The 17883-nt window shown below is 33.6% G+C and overlaps 1 long non-coding RNA gene across 1 annotated transcript; it reads left to right on the forward strand.

Moving 5' to 3' along the window:
- Positions 1-6363: 6363 nt before the first annotated feature.
- Positions 6364-15633, forward strand: LOC142873275 (uncharacterized). Its single transcript, XR_012921325.1, has 3 exons — positions 6364-6983; positions 10417-10507; positions 15500-15633. It is a non-coding gene; the product is annotated as an uncharacterized LOC142873275 (long non-coding RNA).
- Positions 15634-17883: the final 2250 nt, after the last annotated feature.

Below are 17883 nucleotides of genomic sequence, written 5' to 3' on the forward strand. Positions count from 1 at the left end.
TAGTGACATAATTTTTGGTTGAACACAGGGCTACTCAACTTAAGATAACATTTCCCGAATTCTCTTAAAACTAGTTATGACGTTGTGACTAAGTTCTGACTAATGAAAGTGAATGGGGCTATCATGTGCAATTTCCAAATAATGGCCATAAAGGAAAGAAATCGGCCCTGTTTTTTGTTTTCATTCTCATTTCCTTTGACTGGTAAAAACTATACTGCACCATAAGATAGACACTGTTGTTAAAGATGAAAAGGCACAAAATAGAATGAGCCCTAGCTATTTGATAATTACAGAATTACCATGCTAGTCTGGACCAGATTTCTAGGCTTTCACATGAAAGAGAAAATAGCCCTTTTGATCAAGCTGCTATTATCTTTGCTCTCAACTATCAAGATGAACCAATATTCAAACTCATATATTCGCCCACCTCTATAATGATTTGGTATTTACTGTATATATTATATTTGGTCCTTCAAATATATTGTTTGCATTTATTTTCTTTGCATTCTTTCTTTAAAATTCTTAATGTATTCAACCAAAAGTGTTATTACTATAAAAAAAAGGAAGAATTTTATGGAACATCTAGAAGTTTCTGTCATATTGGATTATTTTGGTAAATGAACAAAATACAATTTCAGTAGACACATGGGCTTAAAATGTTATTTAGCAAATTGTATTTCTCAATTATCACCATCCACAGATTTTCCTCACCTGTTATTTTAAGAAAATGTTAGCATTTGCCTGAAGTTCTTAATATAAACTCTTTTTTGCACCATGAGCCTTCCCAAAATAATTAGGTAGTTTTAAACTTGTTCCTAGAAAATCATATTTGTTGGAAGGATGTCAATATAGAGCTCCTACATTTATGAACTTTTAAGTTCTGTGCATGTATACAAAGCTGCACTCTAGGGCAAAAGCCCCTTGACTCTCACCTTTACAAGCATGTGGAAGAAGGATAGTATACGGTTATTTTATTTCCTTCTGTCTAATTTTTCTTTCTGACATTTTTCTTTACTTGGTGGGGGTTTTGACGTGTTTTATGAACTTATGTTCACCATCAACTAAAAATGCAAAAGCAGTGAGAATGAGAAAAGTACCTGGAAAAGAAGACTTCTGATTGAGAATGAAAATGATAATAAAATTAAGCAATTTGTGAGAAAATTATGTTACACAGGCATAAAGAAATAATAGGAAGTATTGTCTTAAAGAAAAAAAGTAAATAATGCAAAATATAGAAAGACCCAAAGTATGGAAAGTGCCTCTGCAATATAAAATAACCAGGTGCTGAGGAAAATGAGTGACAAATGGGAAAATCAGATGTGGGTGGCCGGATTCAGAGTTCATAAGCTTTGCCAAATGTTGGAATTTCTGGAAGGACATTAAAAATACTAATGACTGCAGAGTTTCAATTTTAACTGGTTTCTGATATAGCATGTGGCCTGGATGTCTTGATTTTTTAAAACTCTCCACTGGTTCCTACGTGCAGTCAAGATTGAAGATTACTGGACCAAGGTAACAGCATCAATGCCAGATGCCAATGAGCTCAGTGTTAATGCAGAAGGTTGGCAATTCACTCAAAATCTTAAATTTAAATTTAAGAAGAGTCTGATGGATTATTTTTTGATAAGCGTCTGGATTCGGTTAGCTAAGATTTTGTTGAAAATTTTTGCATCTATATTCATTAGGGATATTGGTCTGTAGTTTTCTTTTTTTGTTGGATTCTTTCCTGGTTTTGGTATCAGAGTAATATTCGCTTCATAAAAGGTGTCAGGGAGGTTTCCATTCTTCTCGATGTTGTAGAATAGTTTCTGCAAGATAGGTATTAGTTCTTCTTTGTAAGTGTGGTAAAATTTGGGTGTGAAGCCATCTGGACCGGGACTTTTCTTTTTAGGGAGATTTTTAATTGCTGTTTCTATTTCAGCTGTTGAGATTGGCCTGTTCAGGGAATCGATTTCTTCCTGGTTGAGCCTAGGGAGGCTGTGTGTTTCTAGAAATTTGTCCATTTCCTCCACATTTTCCAGTTTGTGTGAATAAATATCTTTGTAGTACTCATAAATTATATCTTGTATCTCTTTGGGATCAGTTGTGATATCTCCTTTTTTATTCCTGATGGAGTTTATTAGAGATTTCTCCTTTCTGCTTTTCGTTAGCTTAGCCAGTGGCGTGTCAATTTTGTTTATTTTTTCAAAGAACCAACTTTTTGTTTTGTTAATCTCCTGAATAGCTTTCCTGTTTTCAATTTCATTTAGTTCTGATTTGATCTTGTTGATTTCACTCCTTCTGCTGGGTTTGGGGCTGGTCTGTTCTTCTTTTTCTAGCTCTTTGAGTTGTTTCATTAGATTGTCTATTTGTGATCTTTTTGACTTTTGGTTATAGGCATTTATGGAGATAAACTTTCCTCTCAGAACTGCTTTAGCTGTGTCCCAGAGGAGTTGATAACTTGTCTCTCCATTGTCATTTTCTTCATAGAATTTTTTTATTTCTGTCTTGATTTCTTGCCCATCAATCCAAGAATGGATTAATAAAATGTGGTATATGTATACCATGGAGTACTATTCAGCTCTAAGAAACAATGGTGATATAGCACATCTTATATTTTCCTGGTTAGAGCTGGAACCCATATTACTAAGTGAAGTATCCCAAGAATGGAAAAACAAGCACGAGATATATTCTCCAGCAAACTGGTATTGACTGAGTAGCACCTAAGTGGACACATAGGTACTACAGTAATAGGGTATTGGGGGGGGCGGGTGTATACATACATAACGAGTGATATGCGTACCATCTGAGGGATGGTCATGCTGGAGACTCAGACTTGTGGGAGGAGGGGGGTTGGGCATTTATTGAAACCTTAAAATCTGTACCCCCATAATATGCTGAAATAAAAAAAAAAAAAAAAGAAGAGTCTGGTTGTAATAATATCTCAAGCCACACAAGGTCAGAGATTATAACCTCATCGGTGAAGGAGTAGCTTCTAAGATTCTATAAGATAACGCTAGCCAATAGAACTTTCTGCAATGATGGAAATGTTCTGTGTTGTCTCATATAACAACCACTTGCCACATACTCTACTAAGGATTTGAAATGTAGCTAGTATAACTGAGGAAATAAATTGCTAATATTATTTAATGAACAATATTTTTAAATTAGTACTATAATCAAATTTTAATTAATGTACATTTAAATTTAAATAGCCATAAGTGGTAAGTGACTATCTCATTGGATAGCACAACTCCAAATTAATCTCATGGAACATCAAGTTGTAGCATGCCCTGATTCCACATATTTTCAATGTTGAAAACTAGGTGGACTATTTTAGATAAAGATACAAAATACAAGATATATTTGCAAAAAATGTGATTTTTTTAAATCTCCAAAGAGTATACTCATACTCTAAATATTAACCTTAAGTTACCCTTTGTAAATTTTGAAATTAAACAAATAGGTTCATAGACTATCAAAACAAAACTCTGGTTGTAAATATGAGTTTATATATGGTTTTAATTTTGATGATTTTAAATCAACCATTTAGTTTTTAAATATAAAACTATGGCAGTAAGCTTCATGTGTAAAATAAATTCACATGAATGCTCACATACACAGGTATAAAGCAAGAATCTGGGCGAATAAAATAAGCATGCGTTCCTTTTTCCGTCTTTATACTAATAACTAGACTTGTGGCTTTGCTATAGACTAGACACTGTGTTAACAGTTTTATATGCATGTTCTTATTTTATACTCACAATCATCTTTTGAGGTAGGTACTAATACCACATTATACATGCAGAAACTGAGCTTCAAAGCAGTTAATTATATCTTCAAATTAACCCACCTAATGAACATTAAAGCTGAATGCTGCATTCTGTCTTTACTAACAATTGACACACTTCCTTATAATTATGTAAGAACATGTAGTAATGTTTTTCTCGCTATTCAAAATTTCAATATCAACCACTGAAGTAAATGCTCTATCAAATGAAAACAATCGGTCACTGTCTAAACAAGGTGTTACCTATTTGTGTGCTTGTGAATGCATTTTTACTTCATTAATGCTATTTATATTCTATAGCTCAAGCTTTCCAACAATAGCTTGAAAAAAGCCAAATTCTAAAAACCACAGTAACAAAAAATGTATTACTATTCAGAGATTAGAGCAATTGATTACTTTCCATTGTCTCCTATAGTTTTGCCAACGTAGCAAGAACAAAAGTAGAATAATGATTATTACCTGTGCCTTTTGTTTTAGAACTATTCATTAAGTAAAGATAATTTGAAAATACACTTCAAAAAGAACTCGCTGATTTGCACATTTCTTACAAATGCATCCACTAAATGACAATGGCATTTAAAAATCTAAATTTACAGTAAAAAGATATCACAGGATTTTGAAGCAGCAAAGCCATTTCTAGCTGCTGAAGTGCAAGAATAAAGAGACAAAATAATGAAACCTTGGGAAAGTGTCTAAAAATGGGACACCACACACTGAACATCCATCTCAAGCTGTCTACAAAAAAGCTTATGTAGACTTAAAATGCATGACACTGCCATACCAGGGCCTTTTTCAAAATATATTACCTGATTTCGTAAGTTTTACTCTAGATTCTTCTAGAAAGGTGTGAACTTGGATTAACTGAAGCACTGTCATCAGCCAGTGAGTTTTTACAAGGTTGTTCTCTAAATACTTTGGAGATGATATCTCCAGGGCCTCATGGTATAGACCAAAGTTGCCATTTTCAATCAGTGAAATGACACAATGCATTTGAAGATTCATATTAACATGTACTTCAATGCTGCCTTTATTTTTGGTTAACATAAATGCATATATTCCTAATGATATTTTAATCTTTTAAAAAACATGGAATCACCTAAAATAAAATCCAATTTCAATAACTAAAAATAGTTATTAATTAAATTTCACCATGTGCTAGGCACTGTGCTTAGCACTTTATCTCATTTCATCCTCTCCACTTTATGAAGAAGGCATTATTTCTCATAATTTGCCTACAAGGAAACTTAGGCTGAGAGGTAAATGACTTCCCCAAAGTAACATAGCCAGGAGAGAGAAGAGCCTCACGTTCTCAATTATTCTCCTTTATGCCAAGGTAGAAATATACCTGGAAATGGTTAAAATTTTCTAGTCTTCTCTTGTCTGAAAATAGACTGTCATGACATTCACAGAAAGTGACTATTTTGAAGAAACCAGGGAAACTAGCTATATAATCTATTCCAAATATATTCTTGTTTTCCCACAAATGATACAGAAATTATCAACAATAAATCATTTCTTTCATTTTTTATAACATGTTAGAGTATTTCCTTATTTTTCGACTACTAAGAAAAATTTAAAATCATAAATTTATGAACTCAAATGTATTTTATTATGTTTATATTCTACATTATGAGTTTACTTTCCTACTGAGATCCCAAATTGAGGAACTATCACATTGTTATAGAACAATAGAACAGGTAATAACTAAGTTTAAAAGATAAATAAAGGTCATATGAATACTAGAAGAAAATGTAGGCACATATCTATGCAGTGTTGAAGTAGGGAAGGCCTTATAAATTATGACCTCAAATCCAGAAGTCATTAAAAGTTTTATAAATTCTAATACATAAATATAAATAAAAGTATACATATAGGTACACAAAACGTTTGTATGATTTAACATAATATTACAAAAAAAACTCTCAAATTACATATATATATATATATCACAGAAAGAATGTATGAGAAGCTACTTGAAATTAACAAGTAAAAAACACTCAATGGACAAATATGAACTTGATGTTTATATGTTAAAACAAAGAGCAAATGTTCCTTAAATACATGAAAGCATAATCTCTCTCAGAATAAAAGAACACCAAACTAAAAACCATATTTACCCACTATAAATATGGTAAAAAATCTAAAATTTATAACAAACTCTGTAAGTTTATGAAGAAATAATTGCTCCAATGTGTTGCTAGTGGGAGTAAAATGGTGAGACCCTATAAAGGCAACACGTTAAATGACTATTAAAATGAAAATGACTATAAAATGAAAACGCATTCACTGTTGATGCATTAGTCTCTACTTATGAGAATTTATTTTTCCAATTTACCTGTATGTGTAAAACATGACATACATAAATGGTAATTCATTACAATTCCTTTTTGTAATACCAAAAGACTGAAACAACAACAGCTGACATCTATTATTAAGGCCATATGCCATAAATGATTTAACTATTTTCCTGTTGATGGATTTTTTTTTTCTGTTTTCACTTTTTTCCCGATTTTATAATACCTCAGACTTGTTCTAGAAGGGAAATGATATAAACTGGTCTGTGACCACATAGAATTCTAGAATTCTGAGAGTAAGAAAGACAGTCAGAGACTCAAAAGTTTGCCTGGGAAACATCAGGACAGAACTCGAATGACCTCCCTGTCCTACAGAGAATCAGGCACAGCACGATCGCCAAATCAGAGGGAGGGAAGCAAACTTGAGTTGGGTCCCAGGCAGTAATTAGTCTTCAAGGGTGATACAATTCCAAGGAAGAGGATTGAGGTCATGGGATTAGGAGGAGAAACAGATGGAAGAATCATTTGAACGTTATCCAGGCCTTTTGAAAATGGTGAAACAGAAAAGATAGAGAAAATTGCTTCGGACAGTTTTGCTGAGAAATTTGCCTCAAATAAATTGGGAAGTAACATCAGAGATCTGAGAAAATAAGAAACCCCCTAGGCAGAGCTGAGAAAAAAGCAAACAAGCTTCCTTTCTTTAGCCTTGCCAGCATAGACGGACTAAGATGCTGACTGATCTGATTGCCAACCTTCATGTTTCTCTCCAGACCCCTTTGCCATTAGTCTTAACACCGTATAGGAGCATTTTATGGACTGGATTCATTAATGCTTAGAAAGCTCTTAATGGATTAGATGACTAGGCTACAGTCTCACTTTCCAGGCAGTACAGCTCCAGATCTGGCTGCGCATGATGACAGGTGACAAAGAGACTAACACATAATAAATGCTTTTATAAATTACAAGTTTATGAAGTTTATCTTCTGCTGATGAATATTCTTAAATTGAGTTCTTAACAGATGGATTTTGAGGGAAAAAGAGGCAAAGACAAAGATCAGCATTAATTGCATTTGGGTATGTGGCGGGCACAATGTCAGCACATTACTTTCATTTTCTCTTAATTGTCTTATAAACATTAAAAGTTAGGCATTATTATCCTCTATTCTGGAGATGAGGAAATTGGGACTTGGAAAGCTTTTAAGATTTATCTAGGATCGTATAAAGGCAAAGAGCAAATCTGAATAAAAATGGTCTGATTCTAAAGTTCCTGCTCTTTCTATATACAATGAATTGTCTCAATGTCAAATGTCAAACACTTGGGTTTTACCCTATTTGCAAGCTAACAAGATTGTCTGCCATCCTTTCATGGATATTGGAAAAACACACAAGACTCCTGGGTCAGAGACAAAGGACAGTTTCTTACTCACAAATACAGCAATAGCCAGAATATCATCATTTTTTCTTGTATCAGTTTCTCAAGGAAATTTGTATCAGTAGCTAAATCCCACAAGTGACGTGAAAAAAGGTAGACAACTCCTCCACATGCAGTGAGCTATGTTACAGGAGAGGAACCCTGAGTTTAAACAATCTATTTTTTTATAATGGAAAATAAGCATAACTGTCTTTGAACCTGGAGAGAGACATTACTTTTACTGTACTGAACAGTAAAAAAGGAAATATCCCTATTTTCCTAATATCATTTAAAAGATTATCCAAAAACAAAGCTTATCAGTGCTTCTGTTTACAAGATGTACAAAAATAAAAGAGACCTGTGGAGAATAGTCTCCCCACACCAAACCAATAATCATATTATATTGCTTAGCAAAGAATTTATATGTCAATTTTCAATACTTTCTAAAGAGTATTTATGCTGTTCTAGTTCTAAAATGGCAGCATGGAAGCAAGCCAGCTTTACTTCCCCCAAAAAACAAATATACAGTGCCAAAGTTATCACTGGCAATGTGTCAGAATATAAATATGAAGAATGATCAATGCCCTGGGGCCATAGAGAAGTGAAAAAATTCCCAAAACGCAATAAGCTAAGAGAATTAGATTTTCATATCTAGTCCCCCCCCCCAATCTCCCTGGCAGCAAGCCTATGACAAATTTCTCTCCACTCATGGTTTCTACACTGGAAAAAGTGAGATTAAAGTGGACAACCAGCTTTCCCATCATCTTGAGTTCCCTGGCAGGAGATCTGTTACTGCCTTTTACCTCTGGAAAGCATCGTGAGTACCTAAAGGGAGAGATATCTCTGAGTACGTCCAGAGACAGAAAGGGGAGGCAGGAATACCATCCTCAGCCCTGGAAACTGCATTCTGTAACTTAGCAAAGGAGATGCCAAGTCAGAGTGGCTGGTTAGCAGGTGCATCTGTAAGAGGAATGTTTCCCCAGAGAAAGAAAGCATAAAGGGCATATGAGTTGGAATGAGTCAAATTAGCTTCTAGTGACACTATGGTCTTTTATTCAGAAAAACCTAAAGACTCCACCAAAAAAATTGTTAGAACTGATAAATTCAGTAATGTTGTAAAATAGAAAACATAAAAAACAGTAGCACCTATATATGCCAACAGAAGTCTGAAAAAGAAATCAAGAAAGCAATCCTATTTACAAGAGCTACAAAGAACATAAAATATCTAGGATTCAGTTTTATGAAAGATGTGAAAGATCTACATAAGGAAAACTACAAAACACTGATGAAAGAAATTAAACAGAAAACACAAAAAAAATGGAAAGATAGTCTATGCTCATGAATTGGAATATTAAAATTAATATTGTTAAAATGACTATATTACCCAAAGCAATCTACAGATTCTATGTAATCCCTATCAAAATATCAATGAAATTCTTCACAGAAATAGAAAAAACAGTCCTAAAATTTATGTGGCACCACAGAAGATAATTAATAGCCAGGGGAATCCCGGCCAAAGAGAAAAAGGCTGCAGGCATCACACACTACGTGACTTCAAAACATACTACAAAGCTATAGTAACCAAATTTGCATAGTGCTGGCTTAAAAATATACTCATAGACAAATAAAACAAAGAACTCAGATTTAAATCCATGCATTTATAGCCAAGTCTTCTTCTACAAAGACACCAATAGCATATAGTAGGCAAAGGGCATTGTCTTCGATAAACAGTGCTGGGAAAACTGGATAACTAGCTGCAGAAGAATGAAACTAGACCTCTATCCCCTACCATATACAAAATTCAAATCAAAATATATTAATGATCTAAACTTAAGTTCTGAACCTATGAATCTACTAGAAGAAAACATTGTAGGGAAATGCTTCGGGACATTGTTCTGGGAAAAGATTTTTGTGCAGAAGGCCTCAAGAGCATAGGCAACCAATGCAAAAATAGACAAATGGGATTATAATCAAGCCAAAAAGCTTTTGCACAGCAAAAGTAACAACAAAATCAAGGGACAGCTCACATAATGGGAGAATATATTTACCAACTATCCATCTGGCAAGGGATTAATAAACAGAATATATAAGTAGCTCAAACTGCTCAATAGCTAAAAAACAAATAATCTGATTAAAAAATAGGCAAAAGATTTTGAATAAACATTTCTCATACAAATGGCCAATAGGTATATGAAAAAATGCTCTGCCTTACTAATTATCAGAGAAATGCAAATCAAAACGATGAGAATACATCATTTTACCCCAGTCAGAATGGCTATTAATAAAAAGACAAGAAATAATGGATGATGGTGAGCATGTGGAAAAAAGCGAACATTTGTATACTGCTTTGGGGAATGCAAATTAAATTAGGATAGCCACTATGGAAAATAATATAGAGTTTCCTCAAAAACCTAAAAATAGAACTATCATATTATCTAGCAATTCCACCATTGGCTATATATTCAAAAGAAAGGAAATCAATGTATTGAAGAGATATTTGCACGCCCATTTCATTGCAGTACTATTCACAATTGCTAAAATATGGAATCAATCTAACTGATCATTAATGATAAATGGATAAAGAAAATGTGATATCTATATATAATGTAATATCTGAAGCCATAAAAGAGAATTTAACCCCGTCATGTACGGCAACATTAATGGAATTGGGCATCATTATGTTAGATGAAATAAGCCAAACATATGAAGACAAATATCACATGTTCCTACTCATATGTACTAGTTAAAAAAGTGTATCTCATGAAGATAGAGAGTACAACAGTGGTTACCAGAGCCAGGAAGGGTTTGGGGGATGGAGGAATGAAGAGAAATTGGTTAATGGGTAAAAAATATATACTTAAATAGAAGAAACAGGACATGGTGTTTGACAGACCAGTGGGGTGACTACAGTTAACATTAATCTATCGTACATTTCAAAATAGCTAGAAGAGAACAATTCTAATGTTCCTGGCATATAGAAGAGATCATGTTTGAGGTGATGGATATCACAATTACCCTGATTATGATTACATGGTATGTATGAAATTATCACATGTACCCCCAAATATGTAAATCTATTATGTATCAATAAAAATAGAAAAAAAGAGCATCTGTGTACAACTTTCCCAATAAGATCACTTGTACCTGGGTACAATCAAATGTATAATATTGTTAATTTAATAAGTGTAAAGTTATTCACAGGGTTGATTTAATTGGTTTTTAGCTACTAGAAAACAATAATTTTCATGGAATTATTTTTAATATTTATATTACCTTCTGTGCACATTGTTTTATTCTTTTTTTAGTTTTTATTTTTTTATTACTTCATATTATGGGGGTACAGATATTGTTAGGGTTACATATCTTGCCCCTGCCCCCCCTCCCCCACCACACTATGCCAGAGCTTCTAACGTGTCCAGCCTCCAGGTGGTGCACACCACACCCACAGTGTAAGTGCATACCCTTCCCTCCTCCCCCCTTCCCCCGCCTACCTCCCGATTACAGATTTTTTTTCAGACATTTTGGTTACAATGTATATCTTTACCTCTCCCTAAAAAGAGATAGAGGTAATCCCTTCCCCCCCACAATGCTCACCACTTCCTTAAGATGTGGCTCTCCCTCCTGCAAATCCCTGTTGAACACTACCGTTTTTTGAGCACCATAGTTTTAGTCAGTCAGTACCAATTTGATGGCGAGTAGGTGTGTAGCCCATTTTCCAGATCTCGTGTCATCTCGCTTTGTAATGCGGGCTTAAGCTTAATCCTGGATAGCATAAACGTTGCTAGCTCACTATCCTTTCTTAGGATTGAGTAATATTCCATTGTGAGCATATACCACATTTTAGTTATCTACTCATGAACTGACAGGCACTTGGGTAGTTTCCATGCCCATGCAATAGTGAATTCTGCTGCCATAAACATTCAGGTGCAGATATCTTTATAATAGAGAGACATATGTTCTTTTAGGTAGATGCCCAACAATGCTAATGCTGGGTCAAATGGTGTTTTATTCTTTACATCTTTATCTCTAAGGATTTCAGATCATATCATGTATAGCTGTGCAAGCTCTTTACATAATGTAGACATTAACTGCTTATATGTAATGTAAATGGTTTTCATTTTATGTATTATTTTCATTTTATTATCTATTATCAAAAGAACATAGAAGTTTTTTGAGGTAAAGAGGAGTCTATCAATACTTCATGATTACTTCTGCTACTTCAAAAATAAGGAAATTATCTCATAGGGTTGATAAATATTAAATTCTAATTTTAGCTATTTTTCCTAAAATTTAAGTTTATTTTACATTGTTTCTATATCAATCTGGAATTTAAATTATTATTAAAATTACAGAAAATAAACTTTTCCCCCAAATATTAGATTTTCAAAGTAGTTCTGTGTGCATTATATGTTAATTCCCAGAAAAATCTTGTAAAATATGCAGGACAGTTATTAGAGTCTTGAAAAGGATTATCATGCATCACTTTGCGTTATCATCTATTTAATAGGTACACTCTTGAAATAACATATTTGTTCAATGATGGTCTAGATGAGATGTTGATTATTTTCTTAAGTGACTTTTTCTATCTTTGGATGGGACAGCTATGTTATAAAATCCTCTTTTAAATCAAGCCTTAATTTTTTGTCTTTAAGTCTGTGTTTATACATTTGCTGTATAGAGTAAGTTTAGTCTCTCATTCCTATGAGAATGAGAAAAACATTATTTTCTGCTTTCTACCTAGATCTTTTTTCCAGGAACATAAATGTGCTTGGTGCCTTGAACCCATCCTTTTATAAGCCACTTTACCATGTAATTTACTATAAGCTTAAATACTTGAAATCAAAACTCCAGTCACAAACTGACCAATGAAAGTAGAGAATGATCATCACCCATTGTGGTCTGAGATATTGTATCTCTATTAAATTGGAAAATTTTCAATTACATTTCAAAGTCTTTTTTGTCAATTGTTGGTTCTGAACTATATCTCAATATCGTACTATCCTCTTTTTTGTTGTTGTTGAGGGAAAGAGGGGTGATGGGGAAAGGTTTGAAGTCTTAGACTTGATTTGTTGGATCCATTCCAAAAGCCTGTAGAGACTTGATATAAAAATACATTGAATTTTTGAATTCACATCTCGTATCACCATAAATTTTGTGAATATGCCTATATAAATTCCCTATAGGTGGACACAATACTGAAAGGGATAAAACTTTCTAGCCTACCAGTAAATACTTCCTTTCTGATTAGCAACGATTATAATTATTTTTAATCACTTACTAAGTTTATCTCTTATATTTGCTGATTTTTAAAAGCTTAAACATGAGGTTTTTATGATAAACCTTCTTAAATGTCCTGTTGTTTTTATTTATTTATTTATTTGGGACAGAGTCTCGTTTTGTTGCCCAGGCTAGAGTGAGTGCCGTGGCGTCAACCTAGCTCACAGCAACCTCAAACTCCTGGGCTCAAGCGATCTTCTTGCCTCAGCCTCCCAAGTAGCTGGGACTACAGGCATGCGCCACCATGCCAGGCTAATTTTTTCTATAGGTATTAGTTGGCCAATTAGTTTCTTTCTCTGTATAGTAGAGATGGAGTCTCACTCTTGCTCAGGCTGGTTTCGAATTCCTGACCTTGAGTTATCTGCCCTCCTCGGCCTCCCAGAGTGCTAGGATTACAGGCATGAGCCACTGCGCCTAGCCTCCTATTGTAGTTTAGATGTACTAGCTTTTCCGTATTTCCATTTGCTACAGTATCAAAAATACAAGGGTACACTTATAAAATCAGCAGTGAAACCCAGCATTAAAATGCTGAATCTCATTAAAATCATATTGGAATTAATCTAGGCAATTGTCAGAAAATCAAAAAGATAGTGAAAAATTGAACAGCAATCAGATATTGTGGATACTGTAGTGACAGATTTGAGTAAATTATTTGGAAATTTGTTATAGCTATATTAAAAATAACCAAGTAAATTTGAAAAGAATCACTCCAATTGAGCATAAAAAGGTAGGCGTAATTTTTCTGTGGTTTCAGCTCTATCCAAAATATTAAATTTTCTTTCTTGTGATTATTTTAAAATAGTCTTGCAAGTGTTAAAGCTATAATTTCTGAATATGTAAAGTTTCTGGAGGCCATATTTTAGCCACAGAAATCTGACTGCATAAATTATTTTGTACTATGTAATTTGAGTCTTAATACCTAACTCTATATAAATCATTATTTTATTAGATGGAAGTCAATAGAACTGGCACTTTAAGATACAAAGACTTTATACACATTCAATATGAACACACTGATTCAAATGACTAATCAATTCATCAATCAGTACAAAAAGCAGTCAAACTAATTTGTTTTACATTACTGAAACTTTCTTTAAAAAATTAGTCAAATTAATTGACCATTTTATGCAAAAGACTATTATATAATTGCTTAATAAAATCTGTTTTGAGATAGATAAAATGAAATTTATTCAATCTAATAGACCAAATCATAAGTATTTTTTTCATTTATTCAATCCAATAACAAATACTTGTGATTTTTTTCCAAAGAATTCTTATTCACAATTATTGTTATAAAACGGAGCCATGGCCAGGCACAGTTGGTCATACCTATAATCCTAGGACCCTGGGAGGCTGAAGTGGGAGAATTGCTTGAACTCAGGAGTTTGAGACCAGCCTGAGCAAGAGCAAGACCCTGTCTCTACTAAAAATAGAAAAAGTTACCCAGGCAACTAAAACATAGAAAAAATTAGCTGGGCATGGTGGCACATGCCTGTAATCCCAGCTACTCAGGAGGCTGAGGCAGGAGGATCGCTTGAGCTCAGGAGTTTGAGGTTACTGTGAGCTAAGCCGATGCCATGGCACTTTATCCCAGGTGACAGAACAAGACTCTGTCTCCAAAAAAAAAACAAAAAAAACCCTAAGATGGAGCCACTTAAAGAACATGTATATTAATCTGTAAAAAGTAAGCAATACTTACAGGATGATGCAGGATGTGATTTACTCTATTTGAAATTATATCTACTGATGAATAAATTGTAGGAAACAATTTCATTAGAAGAACTTTTGAGTGTCTGGTTTTCTTGGACTATTTTAATAGTCTTACCATATATTATAAAGCTTGTTATAATGCTTATGGTTTTGAGCTGTAAGAATTGAACTAAATTCATTTTGAGCTTGACAATATTATTAAATTTTTTAAGACCTTGCCAATGCACTGCATATGATAACAGAAGCACATAAGATGTTGTGGAAAATATCCATTTAAACTAAAGACAAAAAATATGTTGATGAAGAAGATCCATCATAGGGAAATTTCAATAGTTTTATCCTTGAGCTTTATTAGATGATAAGAGTATATGGTGACTCAAAGTGCTTTGTCTGTGAGAAATGACAAATAGAACCACAACTTGAACCTTTCAGCAGATAAGTGAAGAGGTTTCCCTAGGACTAAAAGCTTCATAGCAAACAGATGAAGATAGAGATTCAAAACCAATTTTACTCTCTGATCTTCCCTTTCACTTACAGAATTTCAGAAATCTTAAGTATTCTATACATTCCTACAGACAGAAATTCTCAGAGGACAAAAAGACTTTTAAAACGAGTTGTCAGAAATAGTCAAAAACACTCCTCTATACCATCGTTCATACGAGACCCAGAGAGTTGATGAGATTCACTCTTTTGATTTTAGAAAAAGTATAACTTAATTATCCAACAGCATTGTTGGCTGCTCTCCAGATAATTTTTAAGAATGAAAATACTGATATGCTAATATTTATGCAAATATTTCATATCTATGGAAAACTGCTAGTTGTTTTCCAACACCTTTCTTTCTTCCATAATAAAATGATGGTAGTTGAACATATGACTGCCAGCTAGAGACAATATTTCCCAGCCTTCCTTGTACCTAAGTATAGTGATATGACTAAATTCACAACAATGGAGATTGTTTGGCAGCTTCCCCCTTACTTACTTACTTACTTAAAATGAAATTGATACTATCCTTTGATGTCTTCCTATCTTCCACAGGTGGGCAGTGACTAGTTCAACCACAGACCAAGCACACTACCTCTGAGAGTGGAGAACCACGGTGAAAGGAACGGGTCACTAATGCCTTCCAGAGAAGGTCTACTCCCCAGCTGTGACTAGCTGGATTATTACATGAAAATAAAATCAAATTCTATAGTATTTGAATATTGATAATTGAGTTGTAACAGCAATTTAGCTTTTACCCTAAGGAATATAACCATTCTGATCCTGTATCAAGTCTGTGAAATTCTTAAAGAAAAGAACAATGGTCCAGGGCCTGATTCATAGTAGCATTAAAAAAATATGCATGTGCACTGAATAGGTGATCAAGAATTCTCTGAAAATGTAACAACTTTTTTCATTCTACCACAGTGTCACACCAAATTTTTGTTTTTTTAAAAAAACTTATAATTGAGAATAGTAATCATTTTGCTCTTCTCCAGGCTAAATGCCAGTTCTTTTAACCTTCTCTTATAAGACTCAATTTTCAGCCCTTTAATCATTATGTCACTGTAACTCTTCTGCTATTTAGTTTCTAAGCATTTCTTTAAAATGCAATGATCAAATACACACTTTAACTGTACAGGAAGTGTCTGACTAATGCACTTTAAAATGGGCAGATTATTTTCTAATCCCTACAGGTGATAGGCATATTTAATTTAATATACTGGTAAGGATAGGTAGTTGTCAACCCCAGGACCATAATAATAACATATTACCTCATGATCTACAAAAATACTCTGCTCTTTCTCTAGCTACTTTTTTTGCTACTGTAAATTATCATCTTTAATATTAGTACTTGTTGATATTTCTATTTCTTTTGAATTCCAGTATGTTTTGTGGGACTGTATCATTTTTATTATTATTTATAAATACAGTGATTAATTTTGATTCATTTGACTAGGTCATCAATTAAAATATCAAATAAAACAGGAAAGAGTTCTGTGAACTATCACCTGAAATACTAACCAAGATGATCCAGAACAGCTGATAATTACTAATACCTGACCTTGTTGAGTATCAATATGTGAATCACATTAGGGATTGAATTCAACTCCACATAAAAAAACTTTCTTTAAACAAATAGATTTTGTTTTTCTCATTCACTAAAAAGCCTAGGAAGGGAATAACAAAATAAATCAAGATTGGAGTAACCATTTCGTAATGCCAGACTCTTGTCTGTTACATTTTTGGGATTTTGTTTTTGTTTTTGCTTTGCTTTGCAATCACTAGTGTGGATCCACCATCCTAATGGTTGCTAGATAGTTGCCTTGCACAGAGAAAAGGGTAAAAGGGACATGTCAGTATGACTACCCCTTTTAATCAGGATAATGAAGATTCTTCCCATAAGCCACACCAGTAGACGTCTGCTTACACTTCACTGGCCAGAACTGCATCAGATGGGTACCCATCACTAAAAAGAAATTCCAAGAGGCAAATATTTGAACTGGGCACATTCCCACCCAGAACAAATTTGGGACATTGGTAAAGAAAGGAGAATATTAGCTATGAGTGGACAGTTTACTGTATCTGTCATGTTTTATACTGGCAGAGTCCAGATTATAATTCCTACATTAGGAACAAGAATTTAGCATTGGGCAGAATAAAAAATTAAATCAATATTATCTCTTCTTTACAATAGTTTGGCATATGTCTTCACTAATCATGTCTCTATTTAAAACTGATATAGTTTACAGTCTGATGAATGCTTGATGATGTATTTTATTATTTATATAGAGCTACAGTTCCTGAAATTCCTGGTTTTACTCCTTATAAAAAAATACTATGATATTTTGCTTTAACCATTCCTCTGGAATTATGAGGTCCTTGCTGTCAAGAAACATTGAGAAAAATAAATGTTTTCAAACTGTTTGGGCCTCTACTTTTGAAAAATAATATTTAAGGCCCCCATCCTTCTCCCTAGTAGGAAAGTCCTAAAAAAGAGGATGGATGTTGATTTGTTGAGTCTTCAGTTAGTTGTATCTATTTAAGTAGGCTAAATTGCCTCTTTTGATGCTACTTTCAGTTTTTAAGATTATTCAGATATTATCATCTATGATGATACGTATCTATATATATATACACCTATATATACCTACCTATCTATATATATACACACACATTCTACCATATCACATATATGTGATATATATATTATAGATGGTTTATATAGACCACAGTGTCATATTTCAAGAGAGAACAATAAGGTTTTTTGATGGATACTTTCTATATTTTGCATTGGCTGTTCAATCTACTCCCAAATCTAGTGGATTAAGAAGCAATTTCAATATCTGTGGCATAGTTTCTTAAGAAGCATGGGAACATTCTGGCCATATGACAGGTATAATGGAAAAAGGGTTTTGCTTTGAGATTAGACATGAAGA

Source organism: Microcebus murinus, chromosome 10, assembly GCF_040939455.1.
Source record: "Microcebus murinus isolate Inina chromosome 10, M.murinus_Inina_mat1.0, whole genome shotgun sequence".
Classification (NCBI taxonomy): domain Eukaryota; kingdom Metazoa; phylum Chordata; class Mammalia; order Primates; family Cheirogaleidae; genus Microcebus; species Microcebus murinus.